Source organism: Triturus cristatus, chromosome 3_2 (genome assembly GCF_964204655.1).
Source record: "Triturus cristatus chromosome 3_2, aTriCri1.1, whole genome shotgun sequence".
Taxonomy (NCBI): Eukaryota; Metazoa; Chordata; class Amphibia; order Caudata; family Salamandridae; genus Triturus; species Triturus cristatus.
The window spans coordinates 602,020,013-602,047,645 of record NC_140584.1 but is presented as its reverse complement, the minus strand read 5'-3'; positions in this window follow the sequence as shown (position 1 = coordinate 602,047,645).

The window sequence follows — 27,633 nt, the reverse complement described above, 5'->3', positions numbered from 1 at the left end:
ATGGGGTGCCGGATACTGGCATGAACGTCATTTTTGTGGTAGGAGCCGATGCGGCTCATCCCTATGAGTTGTTCTACTCTTGGGTGACGATTCCGGCGGTGAGTGAGGATGATAACACCTTTCATTCTTACACAGCCACTGCCGTGCCAGCGAACTATACACCGTATAGGACACAAGAAATACCAATATCTGCTTGGCAGCATCTTATTTGGTTTAATGGCGCCCTTCCCCATGTGGTTATACCGCCGAGAATGGGCCCTTTATCAATTGCAGGGGCCACTTGGCCGGTACTAGCCGGATTTACGCCTCATCCCCGTTACCTCACGGTGACGGTAGCTGAGTTGCGTGTACTACACACTGCCCTTATTACAGTATATAGGGCGTTAGTGCAGTACGTGTCGCGCAATATGCAGGCGGGGGCACCTGCTGTTGCGGGACAACCTACTGATCACCACGCGGTGGTCATTAGTCCTGTTATGGTTAATTCTGTCATGGGCAAGCGCCCCCAAACTAGGGATGATTTCCCCTTTTGGCTTGCTGAAAAATTTGACCAAATAGAAGCGGTATACCCGAATACATCTCCTGTGGAGAAACACAGGATCCTTACCATTAGTTTGCCTAAAGACTTGGTCCCCAACGTAGATGATTGTGTTAACTGGGGTAAGGTCTTTGCAGCGACGTACGCGCAGTGCTTTGGCACTCCGTCTATGTTGATGCTGCCCTCCGTTATTAAACGTGTTCAAGAGAACCACGGTGCGGAGTCTGCGATAGAATTAGGAATGCGGCTCCTCTGACAGTTTGACCTGGTGGCTACCATGATAATGGGTAACCTTAAGGGTGATGCTTTGCAGTTCCAGGTTCGTAATGAACTGAAGAAAGTTGCTGATGAGGATAAGCCGCAGGAATTTGCGAAGATAATCTCGTGTGCATACAGAGATTTGGGTCGTAGCTCTTTAGGAGTTAAGCCTGTGATCAAAACTCCGGATATTAAGCAGCAGGGTAAGGCGGAAGCCTCTGGTAAGGATGACCGGCCAAGCTTTCCAAAACAAAATTGGCGGTCTAAACAACAGGGAAAGCAGCAGCAGAAACAGGGCTCTCGGCCTGCCTCTCCCGTTCAGTCAAGTAGTGAACGCACTTATGATCTGCGAGATCGTGCTACTATTAAGTCTCCTGATAGATTTCAGGTTTCTGAACAACGTTCTCCTCGTTCTTCACAGGAAACATCGGCTTCACAGTCCGGTGGCGGAGGCGGTGGCAAAGGTCGGGGTGCTCCACAACCACGTGACCAGCCCCGACAGACTGAGGGTAAAGGCAAGCAGGACGAATTTGCACGACAAAGACCCCCGTTTCAGAAGAAGAAAGTGGCGGCTCTGACGGCAAGGTATGCCTCAGATAGTGCGGACACAGCTTCGGAACCGGACATGGGCGCTGACGCTACTGGACAGCGCAGCGGAAATTACCATAGTCCGTCAAGCTCTGCGTCCATTTCTGGCGGCGATAGCAACTGATATATTGGTTACTGTTGAGACAGCTGACACCAGAGTGGCTCCCCCTGATAGACTTTATGAAATAGTCTTATTAATTGAGGGTGACATACAACGTACAATAAAGGGGATTTTTTGGGATAATCTGACTACCACCTATGATATCCTCCTAGCGGAGGCAGATTGGCCCCCAGCTTTCATTTTAGAAGCTCCTAGAGGGGAGGAGGTCATCCTCCCGTCCTTTGCGCACACAGTGCCTAAGGACCAGGCTGAAGTGTACGCTGAGGAGTGGGCGCTGGCGCTTGCGCCGGCGATATATCGTACTCAGGTGGGATGGGACCGGTTGTCCCCCTGCCATGAGATTCCATTGCGGTCTATGCCCCAGCCTCAACCCCAATATCCCATGCGTCGTGAAGCAAGGCCACACGTCGCGGCGATTCTTGAACAATTGGAATATCAGGGTGTTATTGAAACTTGTGTGTCCCCTATGAATAACCCTTTATTCACTGTAACGAAGCCTGACGGCTCGTACCGTTTAGTTTTGGATTACCGGCACCTAAATTCCCATTGCCGGACCTGCGCGGTACAAAATACACACAGCTCGGCTCTTGTCGACAGTCTCGTGCGTAAAAGATTTAAAACGACACTTGACATTTCCAATGGCTTTTTTAGCCACAACCTGTCCACACTGAGTAGCCAGTGGAAGGCGTTTACTTCGGGCGGCAAACAAAAACAGTTTACGAGATTGGCCATGGGCTACAAAAATAGCCCTGGCGTCTTCTCCGCTCGCGTGGTTTCTCTCTTAGAAAGAATAGACCCCGACGCATACTCCTATGTTGACGATATCTACCTCACGGATGATGAGCTGATGCCACATCTGTCTCGAGTCGACAATATTATAGTGAGTTTTGCTGACTATGGCTACAAATTCAATTTTGCGAAGTCTCACATCGCGGAATATACGGTGTTGTTTTTGGGCTACGAGCTCAACAATGAAGGTAAGGGACTGGCTCCCCACTTTCTGGAGAAATGCGCATGCTTGCGTGCTCCTACAACGCTGAAAAAATTACAATCTCTGCTGGGCTTTCTGAATTTCGGACGTACGTATATTCCTGATTATGCCCAGCGTATCAAGCCGCTTTACGCCTTGGTACAACCTTCATTTTCGAAGTCTAGCTCGCAGCTAGAACACTCTGCTATTTTACAGTCTTTACAGGCTGATCTTCTTGCTTCACAGTACTTGCTGACGCGTGATAACCGCACTAACCTGGTAATAAGAATAGTACCAGGCGCCGTGGGTTTCACGTATTTGACGTTTAATGAGGGCGATACGGTCCCCATTGCGTATAAATCACACTTGTACACCTCTGCTGAATTACGTTTTTCCACAGTCGAGAAAGTTCTGACTGCTGTACAGATGGCGATCCTTAAGGAACGCGCACTGTCGCATGGGAAACAGGTTCTGGTTGTAACACCGTATCCTGCCCTAGAGGCAGTGACTAAAGCAAGTGTACCAAATTCTAAAGCTTTGCATCCACGGTGGATACAATGGGCCACAACTCTGACGTCGCCAGATGTCACTTATATCTTTGATGCCTCATTACAGACTCAAGAGTACTTGCAGTATGAATTCGTTCATCCAGCTCCTCTGTCTTTGCGCCCGCTCGAAGAATACCATTGTGTCATATACACTGACGGCTCGGCGCAGCCCGCGATTGGATCAAAGCACGCTTATTCTGCGGCTTGCGCAATTGTCGTAGGTACATTCGTAAATGGTGAATTCCAATCTGATGCAGTGCATACGCAGTCATGGGGTGATTGTACCGTGCAATTGGCGGAGCTTCGGGCTCTGGTGCTTGCACTGGAGTTTGCTGATCCCCGAGTCACGACTCTTATAGTGAGTGACTCCTTTTATTGTGTCCAGTCCTACAATGACAACTTACACTTCTGGTCTCAAAATGATTATCGAGACACAAAAGGTAGCACAATTAAGCATAAATTGCTTTGGGTTCGAGTGGCAGACTTTAAAGAACGTCTCCCTCTTGTGAATGTTATTCACACTCTTGGTCACCAAAGACTTGGTGTCCATGCTGTCGGTAACAGTTTGGCTGACAAGGCAGCAAAAACCGCAGTGGCTACATACTTAGTGGCAGCAGTTACAAGATCCAAAAGTAAGATTGATGATGACATCTTGGCAGCTATTGCTGCTACAGAGAAGGGAAGTGATTACCCGAAGGGTTTTCCTTCTCGTTATATTTATCACTTAAGTCCTGATAACGTCCCGTTAGTGAGGATTAACGACGTTGGTGACAGAATTATTCCCAATGCGGACTGCAGACCATCACTGATACTAGCAGCACACGAGGGGTTGGCGTCAGCCCACGCCGGTGTGTCCGCTACTATATCTCTGTTACAACAACGTTACTGGTGGTTTGGTTTATATAAACAAGCGCGCGCTTATGTTCTTGATTGTGACATTTGCCAACAGATTAAACCTTCTACTGTTGCGCGCCCACCACAAACACAGTTGTACATATCTAATAAGCCATTTGGTTGTGTTTATTTAGATCACTGCGGTCCTTTTTCTTCTGATACTGCGTACAAGTATATCTTGGTTGCAGTGGATTCGTGCACACGTTTTCTTTGGGTATGGCCACAAAGGAGTGCTGACTCACGGACTGTCATCAGGGATTTGCGTGTCTTTGTGGGAACTTTTGCGTGTGGTACCTTCCATTCTGATCAGGGCCCTGCGTTCGCCTCTAAGGCTTACAAGGAGGCTATGAGAAATTTGGGGGTCCTAGTCAAATTTTCGTCCCCCTACCGACCTGAGGGTAATAGTGTGGTGGAGCGAATGAACCGTGACTTAAAGCAATCATTGACAGCACGTGTTTTAGGCACAGGCCGGAACTGGCTAGCCCATTTGTATAACGTCCAACGTGCACTTAATAATCTCCCTAGAAGGTCTCTGGGTGGGCGGACCCCATACATGATGCTCTTCGGAATCAGAATGTTTGTTCCAGACCTTGATGGTCTAGACATGGCGGCGTCGACCGCACCCTTTGACGTAGATGATCACTGTGCTGTTTTGCAAACTCTACAAGAAGCCAGAGACACTCTTTTGAAGGAACACTTGCCCTCCACGTCTGAAGCTGAGGTTCAGATTCCGGTAGTCGGCTGGCTACCCCGAGTTGGAGACCTGGTCCGTGAGAAGGTGGAGAACAAGAAGGAGTTCGGCCCCTCTTACCGTGCACCGGTTCCAGTGCTTGGAGTGCAGGGTACAAGAACAGTCATTTTACCTCCACTTCCTGGTCGAAAAGAAAACAGGTACATCTCTATTGACAATGTCAAACTTCAGCGAGTGGCCGATACTTCTTAGTCTGACTCCAGCAGTTTCATGCCAGACGATGCAAAGAAATTCAATGTTGGTGCCTGCTTCTACCACCTTGTCTGATGTTGCCATCGAGATGTAGTCAGTTACTGATCCCCTGTTAATACCACTGTCTGGTGGTCTGCCCGACGAGACTGAGTATGCTTATCCTACAAATGGTCACTCGCCTGTTTTACAATCTACGGCGCTTGACCAGTCCCGTTTCCCCTTTGACACTAACTCATTGCCCTCCACTCCCCCTTCGAACATTGCTGTTTTTGCCAGTTGGTTTAAAAGAAATTTTTTGGTTACCCCTTGGACATACATCTGGCTATTGCTTTTCAGTATTTTTTTGTTTATGTCCATTGGATTTGTAATAGTGTTTTTCCGTCTGGTGGATGGCCACTATCTCAAAGAGAGATCAACAATTAGACTTATCAATGGAACTTTGGCCCCCCACTCCTCGTCACACATCATGAAAAGAGACCAGACTTTTGTGAATATTACTGCCTGGCCAGTTTTGGATGGAATCGCGTGGGATGCTGTTAAATCCCAAATTCATGGACCCACAGAGGTCATCAATGTACCTAATGTGTTTCGTGTTTCTATGGGTGATGTAGTTAAACAGAACATACGTTCTGATGATTGGGATGTACACGCCATTGAAGCACTGTTTTCCGATTTGAAGTATTATGCCGCATTTGATGCTGAAGATTTGTATGAAAATGCGGCTAATTATGCAGAACAGTATTGTTTTCAGCATTATGGCAATCACTTCCTGCATAAAGCGAATACATTTAGAAATTTTGTAAATTTTACCCAATGGGAACACTGTCCCACCCCCTCTTTCGGCAGTTCACCTACATTAGTTGATAAGTATACTTATTTTACTGATTTCAGTGTTTCCGACCCGGCATCCTTTTATTTTAAAGTTATGCCGGAGTCTGCCTCAAAGGTTAGACTGACACACACCAAATTACTTTATTCTAAGTCCTTTATGGATGAGTTGTCAATCAAAGGTTATGATCTATGGAACGCTACTATTGATCTTAAGTCGGTTTGGGGTTCCAAACCGTGGCAGGTTCAGGGAACTGAAGCCTTACACCGTGCCTGTCTCGTGCCAAATCATATCTTGTTTTTAAATTCAACCATCTTCCAAACCACCTGTTTCGGATTGGCCACTTCTAAAAAACTAAATTCACCTTCTGTGCCGGATCTGGGCGCTTACCCCCATTGGGATAACCACACAGATCTGTCCCTTCCTGCTTTGCAGTCATTGGTTTCTAATACATCTTTCAATATTTCGAAATTTAGTAGTGAGGGATGGTTAATTTGGCAAAGCAGTTCTGATACCTGTCAACGTTGTTTTCTAGGGCTGAAACCAGGGTATACTCAGGAACGCGTTGACCCTCGGTTTGAGTTGTCACATACAGTAACTACATACTCTGTAGGGAAATTATGTCAGTCCTGGCTGCGACATTCCACCTTGGCATCTGTCAAAGTTCATTTATCAAAATTACATGACAAAATAGATTTGAATGATTTTGTTAAAGGTCCTGTGGGTGGCAGAACGAAAAGGTGGGCGTATGCTATTTAAAACGAAGTATGGAAATTGTCGCAAATTGAGGCAGCTTCCAGATTGAGAGCTATTGATCAAGCTAATATGGAAAAGGTATTAGCAGTTATTGATAACAGCATTAGCACTCTTTCTTCTCGAATTTATACATTAGACAATATTGTTTCTTCTATTGTTGATATTGTACAGGATGATATATCAGTATTGTATCATGGTCAAAACCAGTTGCGTTCTGTTATGCAGTTTGCATGGACATTACAAACGTTAAAGGCAGGGAAGGTCCCCTGGGACTATCTGAATACAACATCATTATTTCTTCCTTTTAACCTTACTGACAAACAGCAGTTCATGTCCATGAAAGATGCTACGTATTCCTTGTTACATATTGAAAAATTGGAGCCGTTACCTTTCTCTGTGGCGGAATTGGATTCCGCAGTGTGGCTATTACATGGGTTGATCACTCTCCCGTTCGCGCTTTTTAAGTTTACGTCCTGTATGAAACACTATGCTCTGGGTAGATATGAACAGCTGGGTACCGCCTTCATACATGAGGTTTGGTCTCTCCCTTTTACGTATAGATGTACTAGGGATGGTACTGAAGTTTATCTGAAAGGTGAGGAGTGTACAACGACCCCTGATCATTCTGTAGTATGTAGGCACATTCAGTTGCACGGTGCTTGTAATATACACACCCCGAATTTGGCCTGCGTTCTCAAAGGTATCCCGGTGCCAGTGATTACAACATCTTTCACGCTGCTTGCAAACGGTAGTTATTTGATTTTGAATAATGAAGCTTGCTGCGGGATGTTAGTGGGAATCCCCTATATAGTAACTGTATCGCAGAGAGTGGTCTGCTGCAATAATGTTCTCTTTCCACCCCCGCAAGGGCGGCTGGATGTTTCCATCTGGCCTTCGATTCCGACCTTGAAAGCAGAGTTCAACAAGATGAGCAGAATAAGGGCTCTATTGTCCCAAAAGGAGGTGCCATTGACTTCCTCCCGTGAAACATTTGTCCTTCACGTCGCAAATACGCGCACTGAGGTGCAGGCGCTTTTAAATACTGACCTTCCCCTGCATTTTGGAGCTTTGATCCAAACAATTTTCAATGCCTCGTCCACAACCGGCCTGGCTCATTTTTTTAAGCTTGTGGGCTCAGGCCTCGTGACCTCTTTCCAAACTATTTTTGGTGTGATTCCGGCATTTTTTCATTCTATTTTCTCGAGCGTCTTTGGAGGTGTTCCGCTGATTCTGGCGCTGGTGGCAGGTGTGCTGCTTTTGCTTTTCATACTACGGAATGGCTGCTCTTTCTGTGCCACACGACAGCCTGTCCCGTCTGCATCATCTTCGTGACAGGATGCTTGATTATTATGGTACGCTGCCATTGGCGACTTTGAGCCTGGCGTATGGATTATCCTTCCGGTACTCCTACTTCACCTGCGTACAGCCTGTCTTTCACTGCCTAGATTGTCCCTTTGAATGGCCTCTGGATTTGTGCTTAACCAACACGGTGTCTCCGGTGCCGGATTATGATCGACTGATGAGGCCCTTGGTGTCTCACGAGTTTGCCTGTTCTGGTGTTCGGATTATGGCCTGTGGTGCGGCGCATGTTATCCTGGGTAATTGGGACATCGCAAGGGCTGCCTACGACTTCTTGGATATGAGCTATCTGGAGGAACAGTTCGGTTGCCCTCTGATTGTGCTAGAGGCTCCGCTTATTGAAGAACATGTATGTTCCTTTTCTTTACTTAATTGGATGGCTGAAACTTTTAGTGGCTCTGCAAACGATTTCTTGTTGGAAGCAGTTGCCACGTATGCTGCATATACGTTCATGGATTAAGTGAACTGTCGTCCACTATGTTTTTGCTCCCATGCCTTGAACTTTACCTGTGTCTTTGGACTTCTACCAGGCGCAGCATTTCTTTTTTAATTTTTTTCTCTTCCCGTTATTCGTTTGAGGTTTTTTTTGCTTTTTCTCCCCTTTTTCATTTTTTTTTTTTCCCCAGACTTTGTCCGAACTATAACCTTTTTAATTGAATAACGCCTTGTTCTGCTCTGTCGAAACTGAACTCTGCGTTCTCTATTTTCTTGCCTACTGGATAGTGCTTCGATCAAGGGGGCATGTAGTAAGGACTCCCTTAATACGTACATACATTGTTAAGTTAGCATAACCACGTTAGATGTTAGAATGCCATCTTGCTGCTTTTGCACACGACACTGCGTTTAGATGTTATTGCTTAAACAAACTGCTGACTTGAGCTTTGCCTCACACGAAAGCAATCTGTTGTTACCATCCCGAGCTCTGCGCAGCGACCTTGGTCTGTACATGATGTGACAAACAATCTGGGTTGTTAGACAATGCATGTTTTCCACTCTAGGTTGATCGACCCACTATTTAGCCATAACACACAGGCAGCTGCAAATACCTGAAAGTTGGTGCTTTTAATATTGCAGACATCATGTTTAATATTCAGACCGAAGACGAGCCTTCCTGCGAGAAGACTCCTGATGCTCCTGTGATGTGATTTCACTAAGCTGATCTTTGAGGTATGGGGTCCCCTATTTAAGCCTAAGAGACCTTCTATTAGCATAATAGTAATATTAGCTTCTTAGTAAAGGGAAGGTGGTAGTATCCACTGTCATTATAACATGATCACCCCTTTTATATTCTATGGTATTGTAACGATGCTGATGGTTTTGATTTTAATCATTTGTCTGCTTGTATTAGCCAAAGTACTGCATCTTAGGACACGTGGTCTATAAAAATAAACTCTTTTTATTTTCACCGTGTCTCTGTTGATTCTTGTTGTGGACTGATGTGAGAATAATATACGAACAGGTATTTCCGATTCCCACCATTCCTGAGAGTATACTGAGTCGCTTGTTCTGGGTTGTCTTTTCATTGGGACCGCCGAGCTAAATCTCGGATAACGAATGGGACACTTATGCTAGCCGGATACTGGGTTCTGGGTTCTGAGGTGAGTTTCTGGTACACCACAATTCACTGAGGTCCTGGGGTTCTACGCATAGTTCTGTGTATAAGCAGAATCCCTGTAACAGCATAGAATATAAATGATGCATTGTAGTACAGCAAACAAAATATATTTTATTTGTCATAGAGTATCTTGTTTGCCAAACTCTTAATCGGGTCTTTAGTCCCACATTAAACCCTGGCCTCCACCAAGAATTATTTTCAACAAATACCTTCACTTGGCAGTAACGAAAGTTAGTCTTCACCGAGGTAATTTATAAAGGTTGGGCTAGGTAGAGGTTTAGCTATGGAATGGTTGGGTGTCACTGATCATGTACTAAGCTTTTGCCTAGTCGCATTAGTTGATGGAAGGAAAAAATTGGAACCGTAAATCTGTAATGAAAGACATGAAATATAAGTTACTTAGGCAGAAAAATATGGCACATGCCAATTGTCAGATCCAGCCTAAGTGGAACGCGTTCTTCTTTCTGTGTTCAGTTTTTGAGGTACCATGGTCCCATAATCCTCTGAAAGCATCTGATGGCCAGCAGATAGCATCAGCCGGGAGCTGATTGATATTCCCAAGGGAAGGGGGTTTGTAAACAAACAACAAACTAACAAAATAAATAAAAATGGACTGATCGGTGTGTGTTCATGCCATGGAAAGGAGACACAGCTAAGTCACCTGGCCTTGCCCCAGTGCCAGGACTGACTCAATGCCTGCTGTCCCACTACAACTACTGGAGACTATACTTTTGCATTCACACTATGCTCGCGAAGATGTGACTATGGTAACTTCTTATTTACAACTCCTCACCCAATTAGGTCCTGCCTGTAAGGGGTGTAGCTCTTTATTAAGACGTCATAAGGAGGGAAAAGGCTTAAATACTATCAGATATGTGTATCATTGTGACTTAGAATAACATTGTATTGACACACACACACATACACTGCAAACACTTATCCCACATGAATAACGCTATGGTTTTGCAATTTTAACATAGTTTCACAGCTTCACAAAAAGTCAATGCAGGGTTGCAAGACGTGGTCCAACTCATGTAGTCAATAGGATCATTGTAGGGCTATTGTGACTGTTTCCTGTTTTAAAAATAAAGCGCAAGTGCACCAATTCAGTATGTGCAACCATCTCTCAGTTAGCTAATTGAACAAGAATGGCAATCATACTCTTTGTCAGGACCCAAAACCAAACGTGGCGGCATGCCGACACTTATCTCTGTGTGAAGTGTCCAAGAGATCTCACCATCTGACCGCGCAGGAAACTCCGATGGGACCGTAGAAGCACACTGCCGACTCCGCCCACCATGGAGCTCAATGGGAAGCATTGAGCGCTTTGCTGAGGGGGGTGTAAATACCTCCAGGTATCCAAGATGGGCACTAAGTTTTAGCTGCCTCGCGGGAGTTCCTCCTGCAGCCCTAGCTACAAAGGGCCGCACCAGCTGGAAAGAACGCAGCCCCAGTAATTCAGGGATACTCCATTCACGCAGCCCCGCTGCAAAGGGCCAGCTGATGAGCAAAAGAGTTCCATCAGTACAGGATTAGCTAAAAAAATGTTGCACAATACGCCGACCAGCAAGAGACCTTACGGGGAGCCTTAAGTCAGTGAATCCTCTGCAGCAGTTATCTGAAGAGCGTTTCGAGTACGGAACAATTCTGCAGTATTTAGTACATGAATGTATTACCCTAAATCACTGTGTATGCACCATGTCCCAACCATACAGTGGGGGTAGTGTGTAATGTGTAAGAGTCTATGATGCTACATGGTGAACCAGGATAACTGGAATCTGGCGCGGAATGGGTGAGTAAACCTAAGACTCAGGCAGCACTCAAGGTGTTAAGTGGCAGAGACCATGAGACTCGCTTGTGTTTCCTGACAGTACCCCCTCTGAGGTCTGTACGCCGGGCTAGGTTTGGTTGTATTATGTGTGTGGAACAGGTGAAACTGTCGGGGGGCATTAACAATTGTGGCTGTCTCTCAAGTTCGTTTGTGGGGGCCATACCCTTCCTGATCTATTAGGTAAAACAGCTTCCCTTGTACCCTTCAGGAGTTGATGATGGAACGCACTTTATGTTCCTGATGCCCTTTGACTAACAGTGGGGGCAGTGGTTTTTTAAACCGTGTGGATGGGTGGACAGGTTTTAATATGGAAACATGGAAAGTTGGCTAGATTTTCATTGTATAATGCAAAAGTAGACGGACTGCAGTTAAAGTTTCATGATTGGTAACAGGCCGATAAAGCGCGGTAGGAATTTACAAGAGACCTTGGGGCACATATTTTGGGTGGATGACCGTACTGTCTGACCTACAGCATAGTCCGGGGCTAGCTGCCTCTTGGCATCTGCAAACCTTTTGTACGCTGCTTGTTTCTGAAACAGATGTGCACACAGTATGGTTAGAGTTGTATGGAGTACGTCATGTCATTCATTAGTGGATACATTGTTGGAGGGGACAGTTATTTCAACCGGAAGCAATCCGGGATGAAAACCGCTCAGCACATAAAAAGGGGAAAATCATGTGGCTGAATGGTCGGTGTTTTTGAGGCAGAATTCCGCTGACCAGGTCAGCTCAACTCATTTGTTTGTTCAGCAATGAAAAAACGCAAAAACTTCTCTATGGAATGATTCCTCCGCTCTGTTTGGCCATCAGACTGGGGGTGACAGGTGGTGGATAGATTTACTGAGATACTTAATAATTTTCTGAAGGCCTGCGCGAAGTGCAACACAAATTGTACCCTTTGGTCAAAAATTATGCTGGTGGGAAGGCTGTTCAAGTGGAACATGTGCTGCAAAAATATAAAGGCTAATTGTGGGGCCTCGGGTACCTCTTATGCAGGAATACAGTGACACATCTTGGTTAGATGATGGTTAGATGATGAACTACCACTATTGAAGTGGTGAACCCCTTATCTTTGAGTAGATTAAGTGGTGAACCCTTCATCTTTGGGTAGGTCAACAATCAAATCCATAAAGAGAGATTGCCAGGATTGGGATGGGAAAAGGTTTCAATAGGCCAGCTAGTTTTCCATGCTCGCTGTTGGCCTGGGCACTAACATCACAGGATAATATGTATTATTGGCAATCTTTCGTCCTGGTGTCCCACTAGAATTTCTTTAGCAGGTCCAGGATTTTATAAATACCTAGGGGTCCATACAATGATGATCATGACATCATCCCAAAGCTTGCTTTGGGAGGGATGCGGTAGGCAAAAATAATTGCTTGCCATGAAAGAGTAAACCCTGCTCTAATCGCCCCTGGGGATGAGTGGCAGGCCAAGTACAGGTGTCGACATGCGACATAGCTAGTCAAGTACCTGCCTCCCACTCCTTGAGCTGAACTGAGATACAGTTTACAAAGCTGGTTTTAGCAAATATGGATGGAGGCTTGTTAGTGGGTTTGGGTTCAAAATGTGGTCTGTCGGTTATTACGAAGGAATAATCTGCGAAGAAGAGAGGCCATTGCAGTTGCCGACAATATAATGCTATTGTGGATTTCAGAAATTGTAAATTACGATGGTCTGTATAGACCTTCATAGGATTTGTGGCCTCAGGAGAAAGAGGTACCATTCCTGAAAGCCTGCCTTCACAGCTAGCAACTCTTTATCAAAAACAGCATAGTTTCTTTCTGCTTCTGCTAGTTTACGTGAAATGAATGCTGCAGAGTATATCTGTCCGGTGTCCTGATTACATTGGGAAAGAATTGTCCCATGAATCAGGTTGGAAGGCGCTGAAGTCTAGGGGGCGAAGTAAAATATTTCTTCAGGGAGCATAATGCTGAATTGGCCTTAAGAGTCCAATGGAACAACTTTCCCTTATACAGGAGGGTGGTGATGGGGTGGCCAGCCGTGAAAATCCAATAATAAATCTATGATAGACATTTGCAAAGCTGAGAAAGCTTTGTACTTCCTTGATGCAGATTGGAGTTGGCTATTATATGACAGCATGTTTGTTTGCGGTGTCGATGATAAGGCCATTCCGGGCGATTGCAAAACTGAGGAATTGCACTGTTGTTACATGGAGCTCACATTTTCTGAATTTGTGGAACAACCTATTGGCTCGTTGAGCTTGGAGGACTGAGCATTTTGGATGTGTTCTGAGAAGTGGAGAAGATTAAAATATTGTCGATGTGGACCAGCATGAAAACATCAATATACTCCCTCAGGACCATGTTAACAAAGTGTTGGTTGGCGGCCAGGGCATTGCAAAGCCCAAAGGGCATCACCTGATACTCATAGAGCTGAATTTACCCCTAAAGGCCGTCTTCCACTTGTCCCCTTTGCTAACGCATTCTAAATGGTAGGCTCCACGGAGATCGAGCTTAGTGAAGATGAAGACTGACCGAATTTGATCGCACATGGTGGGGATCAAAGGGAGTGGGCAGCAGTTCTTAATGGTAGTCTGATTCAGGGTCCTATAGTCTATGTAATTTCTCAATTCACCAGATTTTTGATGCACAAAGAAAAAAGGTGATGAGACCAGAGACTTGGAATGCCTAATAAAATCATTGGCTAGATATTTAGCCAAATATTCCTTAAGGTGTTCATTTTCTTTCTCCGTCAACGTACATGTGACTGCATAGGATTTGCGCCCCGGGTTCCAAGTTGATCTGGGAATCAAATTCTCAGTGGAGTGTTAGGGTTTCAGTCTTTTGCTCGCTGGACACGTCCATGAAGTCTTTATAGTACTATGGAAGTTGGTATGTGGTCGTAGTGGCCATACTGCATTTGGGCAACTTCGAGGGGATACTAGTTTCAGGGTCTTTTTGGAATTCCTTAGTGGATATGCATAATATACGACAATAATGAGAAGAAAATGTGACTGTCCTGAGATGCCAGTGTATAGTGAGGTTGTGTTCCGGTAACTGGCAAATTTCTGAATGGTTGTTGGGTCCAATCATAAGAAGTTGGATAGTTTGATGAGTTATGGGCCCTGAGGTGAATTTAGAGTCGTCCACATCACATACCTGTCCCATGCATGCCTTTTTATTTTGGGATATGATGCATTTGAGCGAAAGATCAATCACAAGAATTACCCGGGGCACCAGAGTCCAGTAACTCTGAGATGTTGGTAAGCTTAATTTTGGGACCACAAAAGGATACATTCATTGTGAAGTGTGCAAACTATCAGAGTCTATGTTGTTGATGGCAGCCGGTCCTTTCAGGAATCTTTGTGTTTTTTGGAGCAGTGCCAAACAAAATATCCACAAAGCTTTTTTTTCGGCTTTAGTAAGGGGTGGGCGAATAATCCCAATCTGCATTGATTTTGGAGAGTCTGGGGTGGTTTATTGCCCCTCCAGATGCTCGCATGCAGTGTGGGTAGTGTGTAATGTGTGAGAGTCGATGATGCCATGTGGTGGAACAGAATAACCGGGATCTGGTAGGGGAATGGGTGAGTAAACCTAAGACGTGCAACGTGCAAGGTGTTACCAGGTGGGGACTGTGAGGCTCGGGTGCGTTTCCTGACACCAAGTTAGAATTTACATTTTTGGGTAGGCAGGGACAGAAAAAAAGATTGAAGAAGTGAAAAACTAGTAGTTTAATGAGTGGACACTAGGAAGCACACCTTCTCTTTGGTTTGTGCATAGCAGACTTAGATGTGCTACAGCAGATGCACATTTCACTGCCTGCACTACAGTGCCAAATTAAACCGCACTGCTGTTTTAGGTGGAAAAATGCTGGGGGAGGGATTGGAGGTGATGAGCAGAGTATCTGCCTCGCTTTACAAATACAGTATTGTCGGTAAGAAAGCAAGTTGACTTACCACTTGTTCCTGCCACCACTAGCATTCCTCCTCCTCCCTCGACTGGCTGGGCTTCCACCGAAGTCCCTGGCTGGCTGGCGCTTGTTGTGGCAGCACTGGTGGTCTGTGTGACTAGAGAAAACATAATGCACCCATTTCAGATACCAGATAAGCCACCTAAATATTTCTTTTGCACAAGGTACAACACCAATACCTCACTACAGTTAGGTTAGCTATCGATCAGTATCTTCTTACATTGAAATTTACACTTTCGGAGCTTTGTCACTTTGTTTGTTGGTTGACAACATTTTGAAAACCAGGCAGTCCTTGAGTCAACCAAAAACGTTTTGCTCCTAATTGAGGGATAGGGGAAGGGCATAAGGCTGTGAAAGGCTATGGGGTGGAAGGGAATGCAAAGGATATATGGTATTGATTGCTGTATCTCATTTCTGGCATGCTGCTCTTTCAGGGAAACTACTACTGTAAGACAACATTGGGGGTGCATGACCATTACCATGATTTGTAGCCCCTGACAGTTAAAACTTGCAGGCACATGCATCAAAACTGAAATATGCGATTCCTGATTTGCGAAAAATAAGGAATCACAAATATGGAATCACAAATAGCCAGGCACCATTAAATCTGCGAATAATTAGCGATTCTCAATAAATCCCAATCGCTATTTGCGAAATCGCAATTAGCGAGGTTGCACTGTTGGTGCACATTGATGCTGTCACAAGCAGGAAGTCAGCCAGCCCATGCCTCATTCAGTGCACAGTCACAGTGAGAAGAGGAAGCTGACTGCAGGAGCGGAACAGTAGTGAAAGAATACCTGTGAACAACACCTGTCCCTTGTCCAAAATGGATACAAGCACAGCAGAGGACAGTCAAGAAGCCAGGAAGCACAAAATGAAATTTTCTGAGAAGGAAATAGAGACACTAATTGAGAATGTGGTAATCATCCACAAATTGGCAAATTGGCAAATTGTCCTTGAAAGTACCAGAGCAAGAAAAAAGGAAAATATGGATCCGGATTCAAAATAAAGTCAATACTGTGGGGGTCACACACCGTACCATAGATGATTTAAAAAAGCAATGGTATGACCTGCACAGTTGAGCAAAAGAAAGGGTCGCCGAAGGAAGCCAGGAAGACAGGAGGGGGAACACCAACACAGACTGGGAACACGCCCATGGAGGAGTCCACACTCCAGCCTGAAGCTGTTGTTGGGGTGACGCAGCTGGACACCTCTGGAGCGGCCAACACATCTCAAGGTAAGATGAATGCAAGTGACCATTGTTATAGATATGTAAGTTATCACTTAACCTCAGTACAGCACATGTGTCCATAATGCAGATCCAGTCCACATTTTCCAAACACAACAAAGTGCATTATGGGAGGTGCAGGCAGGTCAGGCAGGTACTTTGGCAAACAAACAATTAGAAATGGAAATACTCAAAATTAGTGTAGCAGAAAAATATTTAATTGCAGGAAAATAATGATTAATGTGACATTACATCACAGACATAAATTAATCCAGATTTGCACTGTTTAACATCACAGATGCAGAACATTGAGAGGCAGTGGACAGTGACTGCATGGACACACAGGATACCACCGCTGTGGATGAGATGGACACACCGGTGGTACCACAACAACCATCCTGTGCTCCTACTACACGCAGGGCAACAGTCCCACCACTGCAGACAATGGAATCAGGGGATGTGGCACTTGTAACACCAGAGACCAGCCAGGCTCAAAGAACACCCACGCCGACAACCCAAGCACAGGTCCAGGTTAGCACAGTCCGAAGCCAGCATTGAAGAGCGAGTTCACAATTCACACAGCAGGAAGACCAACGTACTGATGTCTGGAGGGCCAGATGCTCCGGGTGCAGCGCCAGAGGGCAAAAAACACCCGTTTAGTGCAGGCACAAATTGGAAAGATGGCGGGTAACATTGCTGTCCTGACAGATTGTGTGAGGGAACTGACCAGGGTGATGAAGGAGGGACATGTGTCACAGGCGAGACACCATCGCCAGTTGATGCAGCGCTTGCACATATATACCAAAGCAAATAATAGGCTGGACACCAACACTGCACTGCTGGCACGTAGGTCTGTCACAATGCAGATTGTGATGTCCCATTGGAGTGGTTTGTATTGTAATGCTCCAGCTGTTTTGTGTAGGCTTCTGAAGCGGCTCTTCAACAGCATTATACCTCTGCTCATTGGGGGTTGTAGGATTTAGGTACGGCGTCATGATGTAATTCCACAAGGCGTATGCGCTGTCACCTACATGGAAGTAAGCAAAGGGCAGTGGCGGTAATGCATTGGCATATGTACAATGTCTGTGAGAATTAATAACACATGTTTACCAAGCAGATGTCCCTCTCCAAATTCACCCCTGAACAGACGAGTGTGTACACCACTCTGGCGGAATATATAGGAATCATGGGCGCTTCCTGGGTATTGAGCCACAATGTCAGTTATTGTGTATTTTGCATTGCATACTACCTTCCTTTTCCTATATATGTATGAATTATCTGCAGGGGAACATGTTGCTACATGGGTGCAATCAATGCAACCTAAGACTTATACGAAGCAGGCTATCTGATAAAATTCCTGTTTTGTCTTGGTCAGGTCATGTGCGGTTGTGGGGAAGCTAATGTGGGAATTGATCCGGGACATCATGGCATTAAGGAATGCTTTAAAGATACGTGACAGTACGCTTTGAGACACACCTCCAGCTACTGCTATGACCCCATGAAAACTGCCTGATGCCAGTAGGTGCAGGCAACATAGGACCTGCACATGCGTGGGTATTGCATTGGTCCTACGTGTCTGACGCTGCAAAATGCGATCCAATTCAGTTATTAAACCAGTGATCATTGCAGCATTGAACCTGTTCTTGTAGTATATCTCCTCCTCTGTTTGTCCTAGCAATGTTATGCGGACTCTGAAGATGCGCCCCTGTATTCGCCTCCTTCTGTGTGCTGCAGCCTGGAGCCTCATCCTCCTCGCCATCAGGTAAAGCGCTGCCATTGTGAAATGTTCAGGGGCATTCTGGGTGTTTTTAAGTGAGTTTCTGTTGAATTTCAGCTGTGTGTAATTTGCACTCATGATTACCACCTGGTTGTGATCCTTCTTATTTTGCACTTGCTAAATTGCGATTTTCAAGGGAATAGCAATTTGCGATTTGTCATGCATAGAATTGCGAATATTTCATTGCGATTCGCTAATTGGGAGATGCTATTACAGATTCGCAATCCAATTCCCAGAATTATTTGTGATTCCTTATTTTAGCGAATACACGTGTTTTCGCTGTATTTTCGGTCATGCATTGCTGCCGGGTACATTGAGATTGCAAATGGGCTATTTTTGCGATTCGCAAATTTTGCGATTTTATAAAAGGGTTGATGCATGTGCCTGCAAGTCACTCCACCAACCCGAATTAGAAATCCAGATGGATTGGAACCCAAACACAACCCACTGAGTAATAATGCATAGGAATTGTTTTCTGGTAAAAGTCAGTCCCATAAGATTAGTTCAGGCAGAACATTGGAACTCCAAACCCTCTTTTGAAAATGAATCACACACTCAAGGATCACTGGAAAAGGAATATTAATTTTAAAATGCTTATTTCAAAAATCCTAATCTAGTGCACACAATGTGAATGGTAACATTAAAAAAATTAAAATTGAAGCAGCAAAGCAATTCATGTACAGAGGAAACAACAAGAAAAAAATATTAACAAGGTAATTAAATTTAATAGCCCGAACACACTCATTGCGCTACCTCTAAGCATTCTGCTAGTTCTAGCAGATTAGTAAATAATATGCCCATTCTTGAGTTTATGAAGTGGTGCAGATCCCTGGTTGGGACAACAGGGTCTGTTGTTCCATCTGGAATAGCAAGCCTTGTATTCTAAGCACAAGGGCAATCACAATTGTGTGTGTTCAGGAGCAAATACATCCCCAGCCCGCAATACACCTCAGCCCACCTTATTAATCCCCGCCATGTCTAGCTTCAATGATTAGATAACCACTTATGCTGAAGGCCTGGCCCAAATTCAAACCAACCCCAAATGTGGACCATGTCACACACCAGCTAGTACACCGAGGACCTCCAACTCTCATAAAACCACTGCAAACACCTAGAAAGGTGCTGGCAGCTCACTCGTGACGAGTCTGACAGAGATGCCTACATATCAGCCCTCAGAATCTACTGCCAATAAATCAAAGTCACCAAATAGCTATCCCTCTCCTCTCGTATACAGAACTCTTTCTTTTTGGGTGCCTCTCCTATGGACTGCAGGGTCCAGTTTGCCATGGGACCCTTGAGGAGGCGAGGATGCGCTACAAAACTCAATGTGCTCTCCCGCAGCATGGGATGCTCTCTTTTTTTGGGTGGCTCTTCTGTGGACTGCAAGGTCCAGTGTGCTGTGGGAACCATGAGGAGGTGCGGAGGTGCTGTATAAATCAGCAAACTCTCCCACAGTGCAGGTTATGCCTGGGACTCATCAAGTCCAAGAGTGGGTCAGTCTGCGCCTGAACGTTTCCCTGTCAGGCCATCCCTCTTTTATCTGCAATCAGCACTCAAGGCGATTGAAGCTAGATCACAATGGGTAAGCATAAAACCATTGGTAACTCTAGCTCACTGACTAACAGCAGCACTATAGACAAATTAATTGTGTGGGCGATTAAACTTAAAAAAGATGAAGGCTTTCAAACAAGGGGCGCACACAGGGAGGGCTAATGGACATTTACTGTGCTTTGGCCTCAGCTTCTCCTATTATGATTATAGCCACAGTACACAGAGGAACTCAGGCTGACGAAATCCCATTGAAAGCAACTGGAGTGCAAATGGAGAAAAAGTCAGGACATCGCAAATAAAGGCATTTTCAAATTAGCCTTAAGACGCTACCACCAGCAGATAGGGAACTCCAAGTGCACAGCTCTTGCAGATCACATCAATATCAGCACTAACATCAGCAAGAAAATCTTTGCCATCATCAAAGATTTCACTGTTCCTCCTACCGCCTCTAGCAACATCAACCCCTGACAAGACCATTGCAACAAGCTCTTGGAATTCTTCTGCAACAAAATCACCTCCATATACAGCAACTTTGACCCTCGACTGGACCTTATTAATGTCGCAACTCAGCTTCCCATCATGGCTGATTAATGAACCTTGACTTCGTGGCCCGCTGCCACCGCTATCAAATTCACTGCTACCAGGAAGACCATCCACTCGGGGGCTCCCTCTGACCCTTGTCTCCACTACGCCTTAACCAAAGGAATTCTACCAATCAGCAAAGTACTAACATCCATCCTCAACACCTCTATTGACTCTGTCACATTGCTAGACACCTGAAAACATGCCACTGTCATGCCCTTGCTCAAGAAACCATCTGCTGACCCAGGCACACTTTCCTTCTACAGACCCATCTCCCTCCCACCATACTCAGCTAAAGTCTTGGAGAAACTAATGAACCTACCACCTCAACACCCACCAGCTCCTTGAGGCCACACAGTCTGAATTCAGGCCCAAACACAGTACAGAAACAACACTCATTACCACCACAGACAACATTCGCATGATCCTTGATAAAGGAGACGTAGCAGCTCTCATTCGCCTGGACTTTTCTGCAGCATTTGACACTGTCTCACACCCCATCCTCATCTGGTTCCTGCTTGACATTGGCAACCAATAACCCACTCTCCGCTAGTTCTGCTCCTTTTGAATGGCTAGAACACAAGGTATAAGTCTGACACCTTACTCTTCAGAAGCCCGCAAACTCATATGCAGAGTGCCTCAAGGTTTATTGTGCAGCCTCCACCCTCTTCAATGCATACATGATCCCACTGTCCAACGTCATATGCGCACACATCATCAACATCTTCTCCTACGCATATGACATGCAACTTATACTCTTCTTTTCAGATAAGACCCCCAACAATAGAAAGAAGTTCACCGCCTGCATGGCCAAAGTTGCTGACTGTATGAAAGCGAACTGTCACAAGCTCAACACCGACTAGAGAGAAGTAATGATCTTCGAAAAGAACTTTTCACCATGGGACTCCAGCTCGTGGCTGGCCAAACTCGGACCTATACCCACACCCAGAACCTACGCTAGGAACCTCAGAAAAATCATAGACAGCAAACTGTTCATGACCTCACTAGTTAACACCATCACTGCAACCTGCTTACACACTTAAAGAAGCCAAGGAGTAGCTTCAAATGGCTCCCAAGCAACAATCAAAAAACTGTCACTCACACTCTAGTCACCAGCAAATTTTACTAGGGGAACACCCTCTATGCTGGGAGCACAATGCAACTCAATAGAAGACTACAAACCATCCAGAACTTTGCAGCCAGACACATCCTCAACTTCTCACACATAACTCACATCATGCCACACCTCAGAAAACTACACTGGATCCCATACACAAATGTGCTCAATTTATACTCCTCACACACTCATTTAAGGCACTACATAACTCAGGCCCCACTTACCTGAAGTCGCTTCACCTTCCACCAACCACTGGGACACCTCTGCTCCACAGGACTCCTACTTACTCGCACACACCCCACACAAACACAGAACCAGTTCAGGAGGATGGGCATTCTTGTGCATTGCTCCTAAAGCATGGAACCACTTCCCACTCCACATCAGAGTCTTCTAAAATTCCTCAAAAGGATGAAGACTTGGATTTTTAGTTAAGCAAACTACAACAGGTAGGGCTAGGCACACACAAGTACTCAGTGCAGGGATACGGCTATGGGTGATAGTGCGCTTTACAAATTCACATAACATAACAGCCGTGAACAGTCCCAGCCTCCCTCCTTCTTCTACAAATCTTTTAATGAGCCGGTGGTGAAGCGCTAGAGGAAGGTGCAGAGACTGATTACCACATGCAATATGGGTGTCAATACTGAAGGAGGTGAGCCTCCATTTGGCTTACTGGAAACAGTGCCGACTCAGCGACTGTGCGAAAAATTGGGCGCTTTCCTTTGCAAACTTATTAAACCAATATCAGCAAGACTATCAAACACTGAGTCATCCTTGAATAAGCGGGCGAGCAGAAGGACAACTGCTTCAGCTAACACTATTGTATCATCCACTTTAATGCTGGTGGCAATAATGCAGTTGGGAGTTAGTGATACATTGGAGGCCATGGATATGCCCGCAACTACACTAGTTGCCAGTGTTTCAAATAGACACCACACCTACACTTGAACTCTGTGCTGGGCGATGGATTGTCAGACTAATGTCTTGAACAAAAGTAAGATTGAGCCCCAGCGGTTAACATTAATAAACCTTAATCCAGAGGCTTGTTTGTATGTCCTTACCTTAGCTGATGCCCCACCACTTGATGAGGGGATAACTGAAAATTCAACTCAACTCAAGAACAAGGTCACCCACTGATTCACTCAACACCTTGATTTGAGCCTTGCTGATTTTGATCAAATTATTTTTGGAAGGCAGGTATCATGTATTGGTCTATCAATCAATCAATTAAGCTTTATTCGACCATAAAAATTACAGTCATAAAAGCACGTATCACAATCATTAAATATTTCAAGATAAAAGTGCACAATTAAAATATCCAAGTTAAAAGAAAAGATTAAATAACAAAGAAACCTTACATTAAAAATCTAGTTTACATGATATCCAAACATAATTCAAGTCCCAATAATTCACCTAAGGTGCAACCTCCCAAGATTCGAGAGACATGCTTTTCCTCAACCGCAGGGCCTTTTTCAGAAAACTGGATACCCTCCAGGCCACGTGTTCATTGTCTAGAAGTTGTAAGCGAACAAGTGCTGGACGGCATTGCCTAATGCCCTGCTGTCTTAAAAGGGGAAGTAACCAGACTTTCCTTAATTCTTTTAAAACTTGCAAAAAAAGACTAGGTGAATGAAGGACAGCTCTGAGTGGGTGTCACACAAGCAGGGGGGTAATACTCTGGGCCAGTCATTCATTCTGGGTGTGGTCACTAGTCTGTGTACCACACCCAGTCTGAATCTTATCAGCAGCATTCTGTTGTGTCCACTTGGGACAAAATTTAAATAAGGTTCCATACCCAAAGAGCTAAACCTTAGTTGGTGCTGGATGACTGTAGGTTTGTAAGCCTCATCTGCTATTCTAACAGAGCCCAACATTTCGAGGTACTCATTCTTCAGGGTTTTCCTCGATACTCGGGCCATAGAGCTGGGATTTGAATAAAACTCTGGGTGTCCAAGATCATTCATAAACCTATAGATAAACTTGAACCAAGGTATCTTCAGCGCCCCATCCAACTTAATACAGTCAAGCAGGATGTCTCTATTTAAATGGGTCTGCTCACTGATCCAGATCCTATGCCATAGAAGAATTGGCTCAAGTTTGATAAGATCTGCTAAATACGGGAGGCCCAACTCCTCATGGCACACAAATGAAGACGTGCCAGGAGGGACGGAGAGGATCTACCGAAGGAAAGTGTTTTCCACATTTTGTAAGGGAAGGGAATTCGCAAAGCCCCACACCCCTGCCCCGTATATCGCTGCTGAAGTACATTGGGCCTTGTAGATTTGCAAGAGTTCACTGGGAGGCTTCCTTCCCAGTCTCTTTGCAAAAGTAGCCAGGGCACTGGTTGATCTATTAAAACCCAGTTTTGTTTGCTCAATTGCTTGAGTCCATGTGTCGTCATGACTGAAAAGAACGCCAAGATACGAGAAAGAAGTAGTAGTTGCTAGCTTCCTGCAATCCAGATAGATGTCTCGACCCATAATGCTCCGGGTGCCAGTAGCACAGTTCATTATAAAAGTTTTGGAAAGATTAATCTTTAAGCCCAAATCAGGCATAAAAGTATTAAAACTGGTCAGGACCCTTTGTAACCCATTGCCTGTACGCGCCATTAAAACGGCATCATCAGCGTAAAGGAGAGCCGGTAAAGGTCTCCCACCTACCTGAGGAAAATCATGGCCACTCTCAAGGAGTGCCTCAGCCAGACCATTAATGTATAAATTAAAAAGAAAGGGGGCCAGGACGCAGCCCTGCCTGACCCCTCTTCTAACAGGAAATCCTGCTGTACACTGACCATCCACCCTGTATCTTACGCTTGCTGAAGTTCCCTCATAAAAACGGTGCAGGAAGGCAATAATATTAGGATCCGCACCAAGATCGGCAAGAATCCCCCATAGCCTTGCATGGATTACAGAGTCAAAGGCTGCAGTCAAATCAACGAATACCAAGTATAATCTCCCTTTTTTGGCTCTTGTGTATTTCCCGACAACCATAGACAGGTTTAGACTCTGTTCCAGGGTACCCAGACCCTCCCGAAACCCACACTGGAGATCAGACAGAACATTATTTTCTATTGCCCAGTCCTGTAATCGATGCAGGATGACTCGTCCTGCCACCTTCACCATGGAGTCAAGAAGGGAAATTGGTCTATAACAACCAGGGTCTTGGCGGTTTCCCTTCTTGAATATTGGGACAATGATGGACTCCGTCCAAGTCTTCGGGAAGGAGGTGCAGTCACTGGCATTGACCATCTGAGTTAATAAAGGGGCCCATAGCGAGACACATGACTTAAACAAGTCAAGTGGCACGCCATCGGGGCCGGGAGCCTTGCCCCCCCTTGCTACAGGCAATAGCCAGTACCATTTCATCCAACGTTACAAGGAGGTTGCCAATATCTACGCAGAGAGGACCCTGAGATGGGAGCTCATCGGTGTCCGGGCCATTATATAGTGCAGAAAAGTGGGTTATCCAATATTTTTCTGGGATTGCAATCTCAATTGAAGGTCTGCCACCCCCACACAAAGGCGGGGTCCTTAAGATCTTCCAGAAGGACGCAGAGTCCTTTTTTGAGCTGCGGCATGTAACGACTCCCAGGCTTCCTCCCTCAGTGACCTCTTTCTGGCAGCAATTATCCTCCTATAAGAAGCTCTAGCCCTCCTTATCCCCTCCTGAGATCTAGGTTGCCTATGGAGCTCTGCCTTCAGGCTGGAATATGCCTTGGTGCATACACTATCAAACCAGCCAATGGTTTTCGGCCCACTACGGCATTGAGCAGTCAGTAACATCCTAACCTCTTTAGTTATCTCAAGAAAAGATCGGGTTAGGTCATCTGCAGAAGAAAGATCATTTAGGCAGATGTCAAACGCAGTTTTACATGATACAATAAGCTGCTTAGTCAGTACCTCAGGGTCGACTTTGGACCAGCGAAGAGCATACCCATTAGTTTTGCGCAGCTCTAAGGAACCCAACACATGGTTCACACAGTTCTTCCTCCCAGTATTTTGAGCTTGTCGTTGTAGCTCAAGACAAAGTGGGTAGTGGTCACTCAACACAGTGGTGCCTATCATAAAGAACAACAAACTCGGGGCAAGGGTGTGTGAAACCAGCATAAAATAAATAGTGGAGGCGAAACCTCTACCAATAAAAGTCAGGGACATAATCACAAGGATGGGGACAAGTTCATTTGCAAATCCCAAATCATAACGAGACATTAAGTCAGTGAGATGAGCCCCCGCCTTAGTGTGAGAAAAATGACAGTTGAGTACCCCCTCTTGCGTATCAGTGCCACAAATTTTTGGGTTAGCAGATTTACACAGTGCACAATTAAAATCTACCAGCAGGATAATCACAGTGTCCATGGAGCTCGAATTACAAATAACGTCCGAGGCCTCGCCAATCCTAAAAAGCTCCATCCCAAACTCTCCTGCAGGTACATTATTGTAAAAATGTACTACTAGCATTCGCTTAGGAGGTTTTACGTACAGTTGAATGATCTGATAGTAGCAATTCCCCGCGGATAAAACAATTCTATCCACCGTTAACATATTAGATATATACATACATAAGCCACCCTTGGGCCTTCCTCCCAGGCCTTTTACCGCCGGGGTATTGAAGATCAAATAACCAGAGATATGGACTGGCTCCAGCTCCCATGTTTCTTGTAGGCATAATATGTCGATATTATCAATAAACTCAACCCATACAGGATTTGAAATCTTTGCACGCAACCCAGCAATGTTCCAAGAAATAATACTAGTTTCAGACAGTACTTTCTTGGAGGTGTAATTCGCTGGGTAAATAGATAGGAGTTGATTTGCACTGGAGGGCAACCCTTCTTTGGTAAGTAGGGTGCAAACGTCATTGCTCAAATCATGTGTATGGGGATTACCGCGAATAGGCCCCGTGGGATTGCACACAATGGTAGTAGGAGGTGGATTAGTACCAACACTGGGGCTCGCTGTTCTACTACGCTGAACCTCAGGAGAGACTACAGGATTGCCAAGTCCCCCCTCAACTATTTTGTTACACTGCATATGGGTGGCCAGTCAGTCGACCTCGTCCAGGTTGTAAAGTGGAGCAAAGGAATTACTGACAGGAATCGGGTAGCTGAGATATGGTAAGCCGCCGCCAAGGCCCTCTGAACGGCGTTGGAAGGGTTTTGCAGGATGGTAGAAAAAATCCAATGGCACAATACTAACCCCCTGACTTCTAACTGGCCAAAGACCCACCCTGCTCAAAATTGTACAGACAAGTGCAGGAGATGCAAAGGAAAGGACCACACAGTCTCCCTCAAGGGACTTAGCAGACTGACCCACCCACCCTATCCTACGGGCCATTTAAATATTCGAAAAAGCTCACTTGTCAAACCTGTTTTTCCAGTTAAATAATGTAGGGATCTATTACGCAGAGTAGACCAGTGTTCAAACTCCCCCTGAGGGAGCGTGGGGACGTTCACCAGGACCACTGTGAGTGGAACAGCTTCGTGCGGGAGGTGAAGTACCTTGAATACCATGGCTCCCCCCCTTTCTGGTGGTCACCTTGTGTAACGGCTGCTGATAGAAATTAGATGTTAAGTTTACAAGACTCAGCTGGCCCTCTTGCCGGTTGGAACCTATAGAAACTGGGTGACCTATCAGGGACTTAGGGGGAGCACCTTCAGAAACAGTGCAGACTGTATTGAGTTGAGGGCTAGTGCTAGTAGGTCCCCCTGGGGGAGGAAAAGACTGAATAGGTGCTCTGGTCTGGGAAGATTCACGTGCAGGGGCCTCTGAGGCACTGTATGGGACCCTGCTTGATGTAGTGTTAAGGTTAACAAGGCTTTCCAGAGTCCCTAATCTGTTCTCGATTTTAGTGAGTGTGGCTTTGAAGGGGGATACAACCGCAAACTATTGTTTCCTCTAATTTTTGCCAGAACTCTCTCATACCTACACCTGCAGGCACGGCGCTGACCATCTCTGCAGGGGGAGTGAACTCCAGAAGCGGCATTGGCACAGGATTAGTCAAGGGTTCTGTGGTGCATGATTGACTATTGTTGGATTGCCTAGTATTAACCATTGTTTTCCTTTTCTTCGCAGGAGGTTTCATTCGGGAAGGTTGGATGTTTTTAGCTTTCTGGGCCCTTGTGACGACTTTAGGTCTAGCACCCTCCTTATTTAAGGCCTGTAGATCATGCGGGGGGATTACCACCGGTGGTGGAGA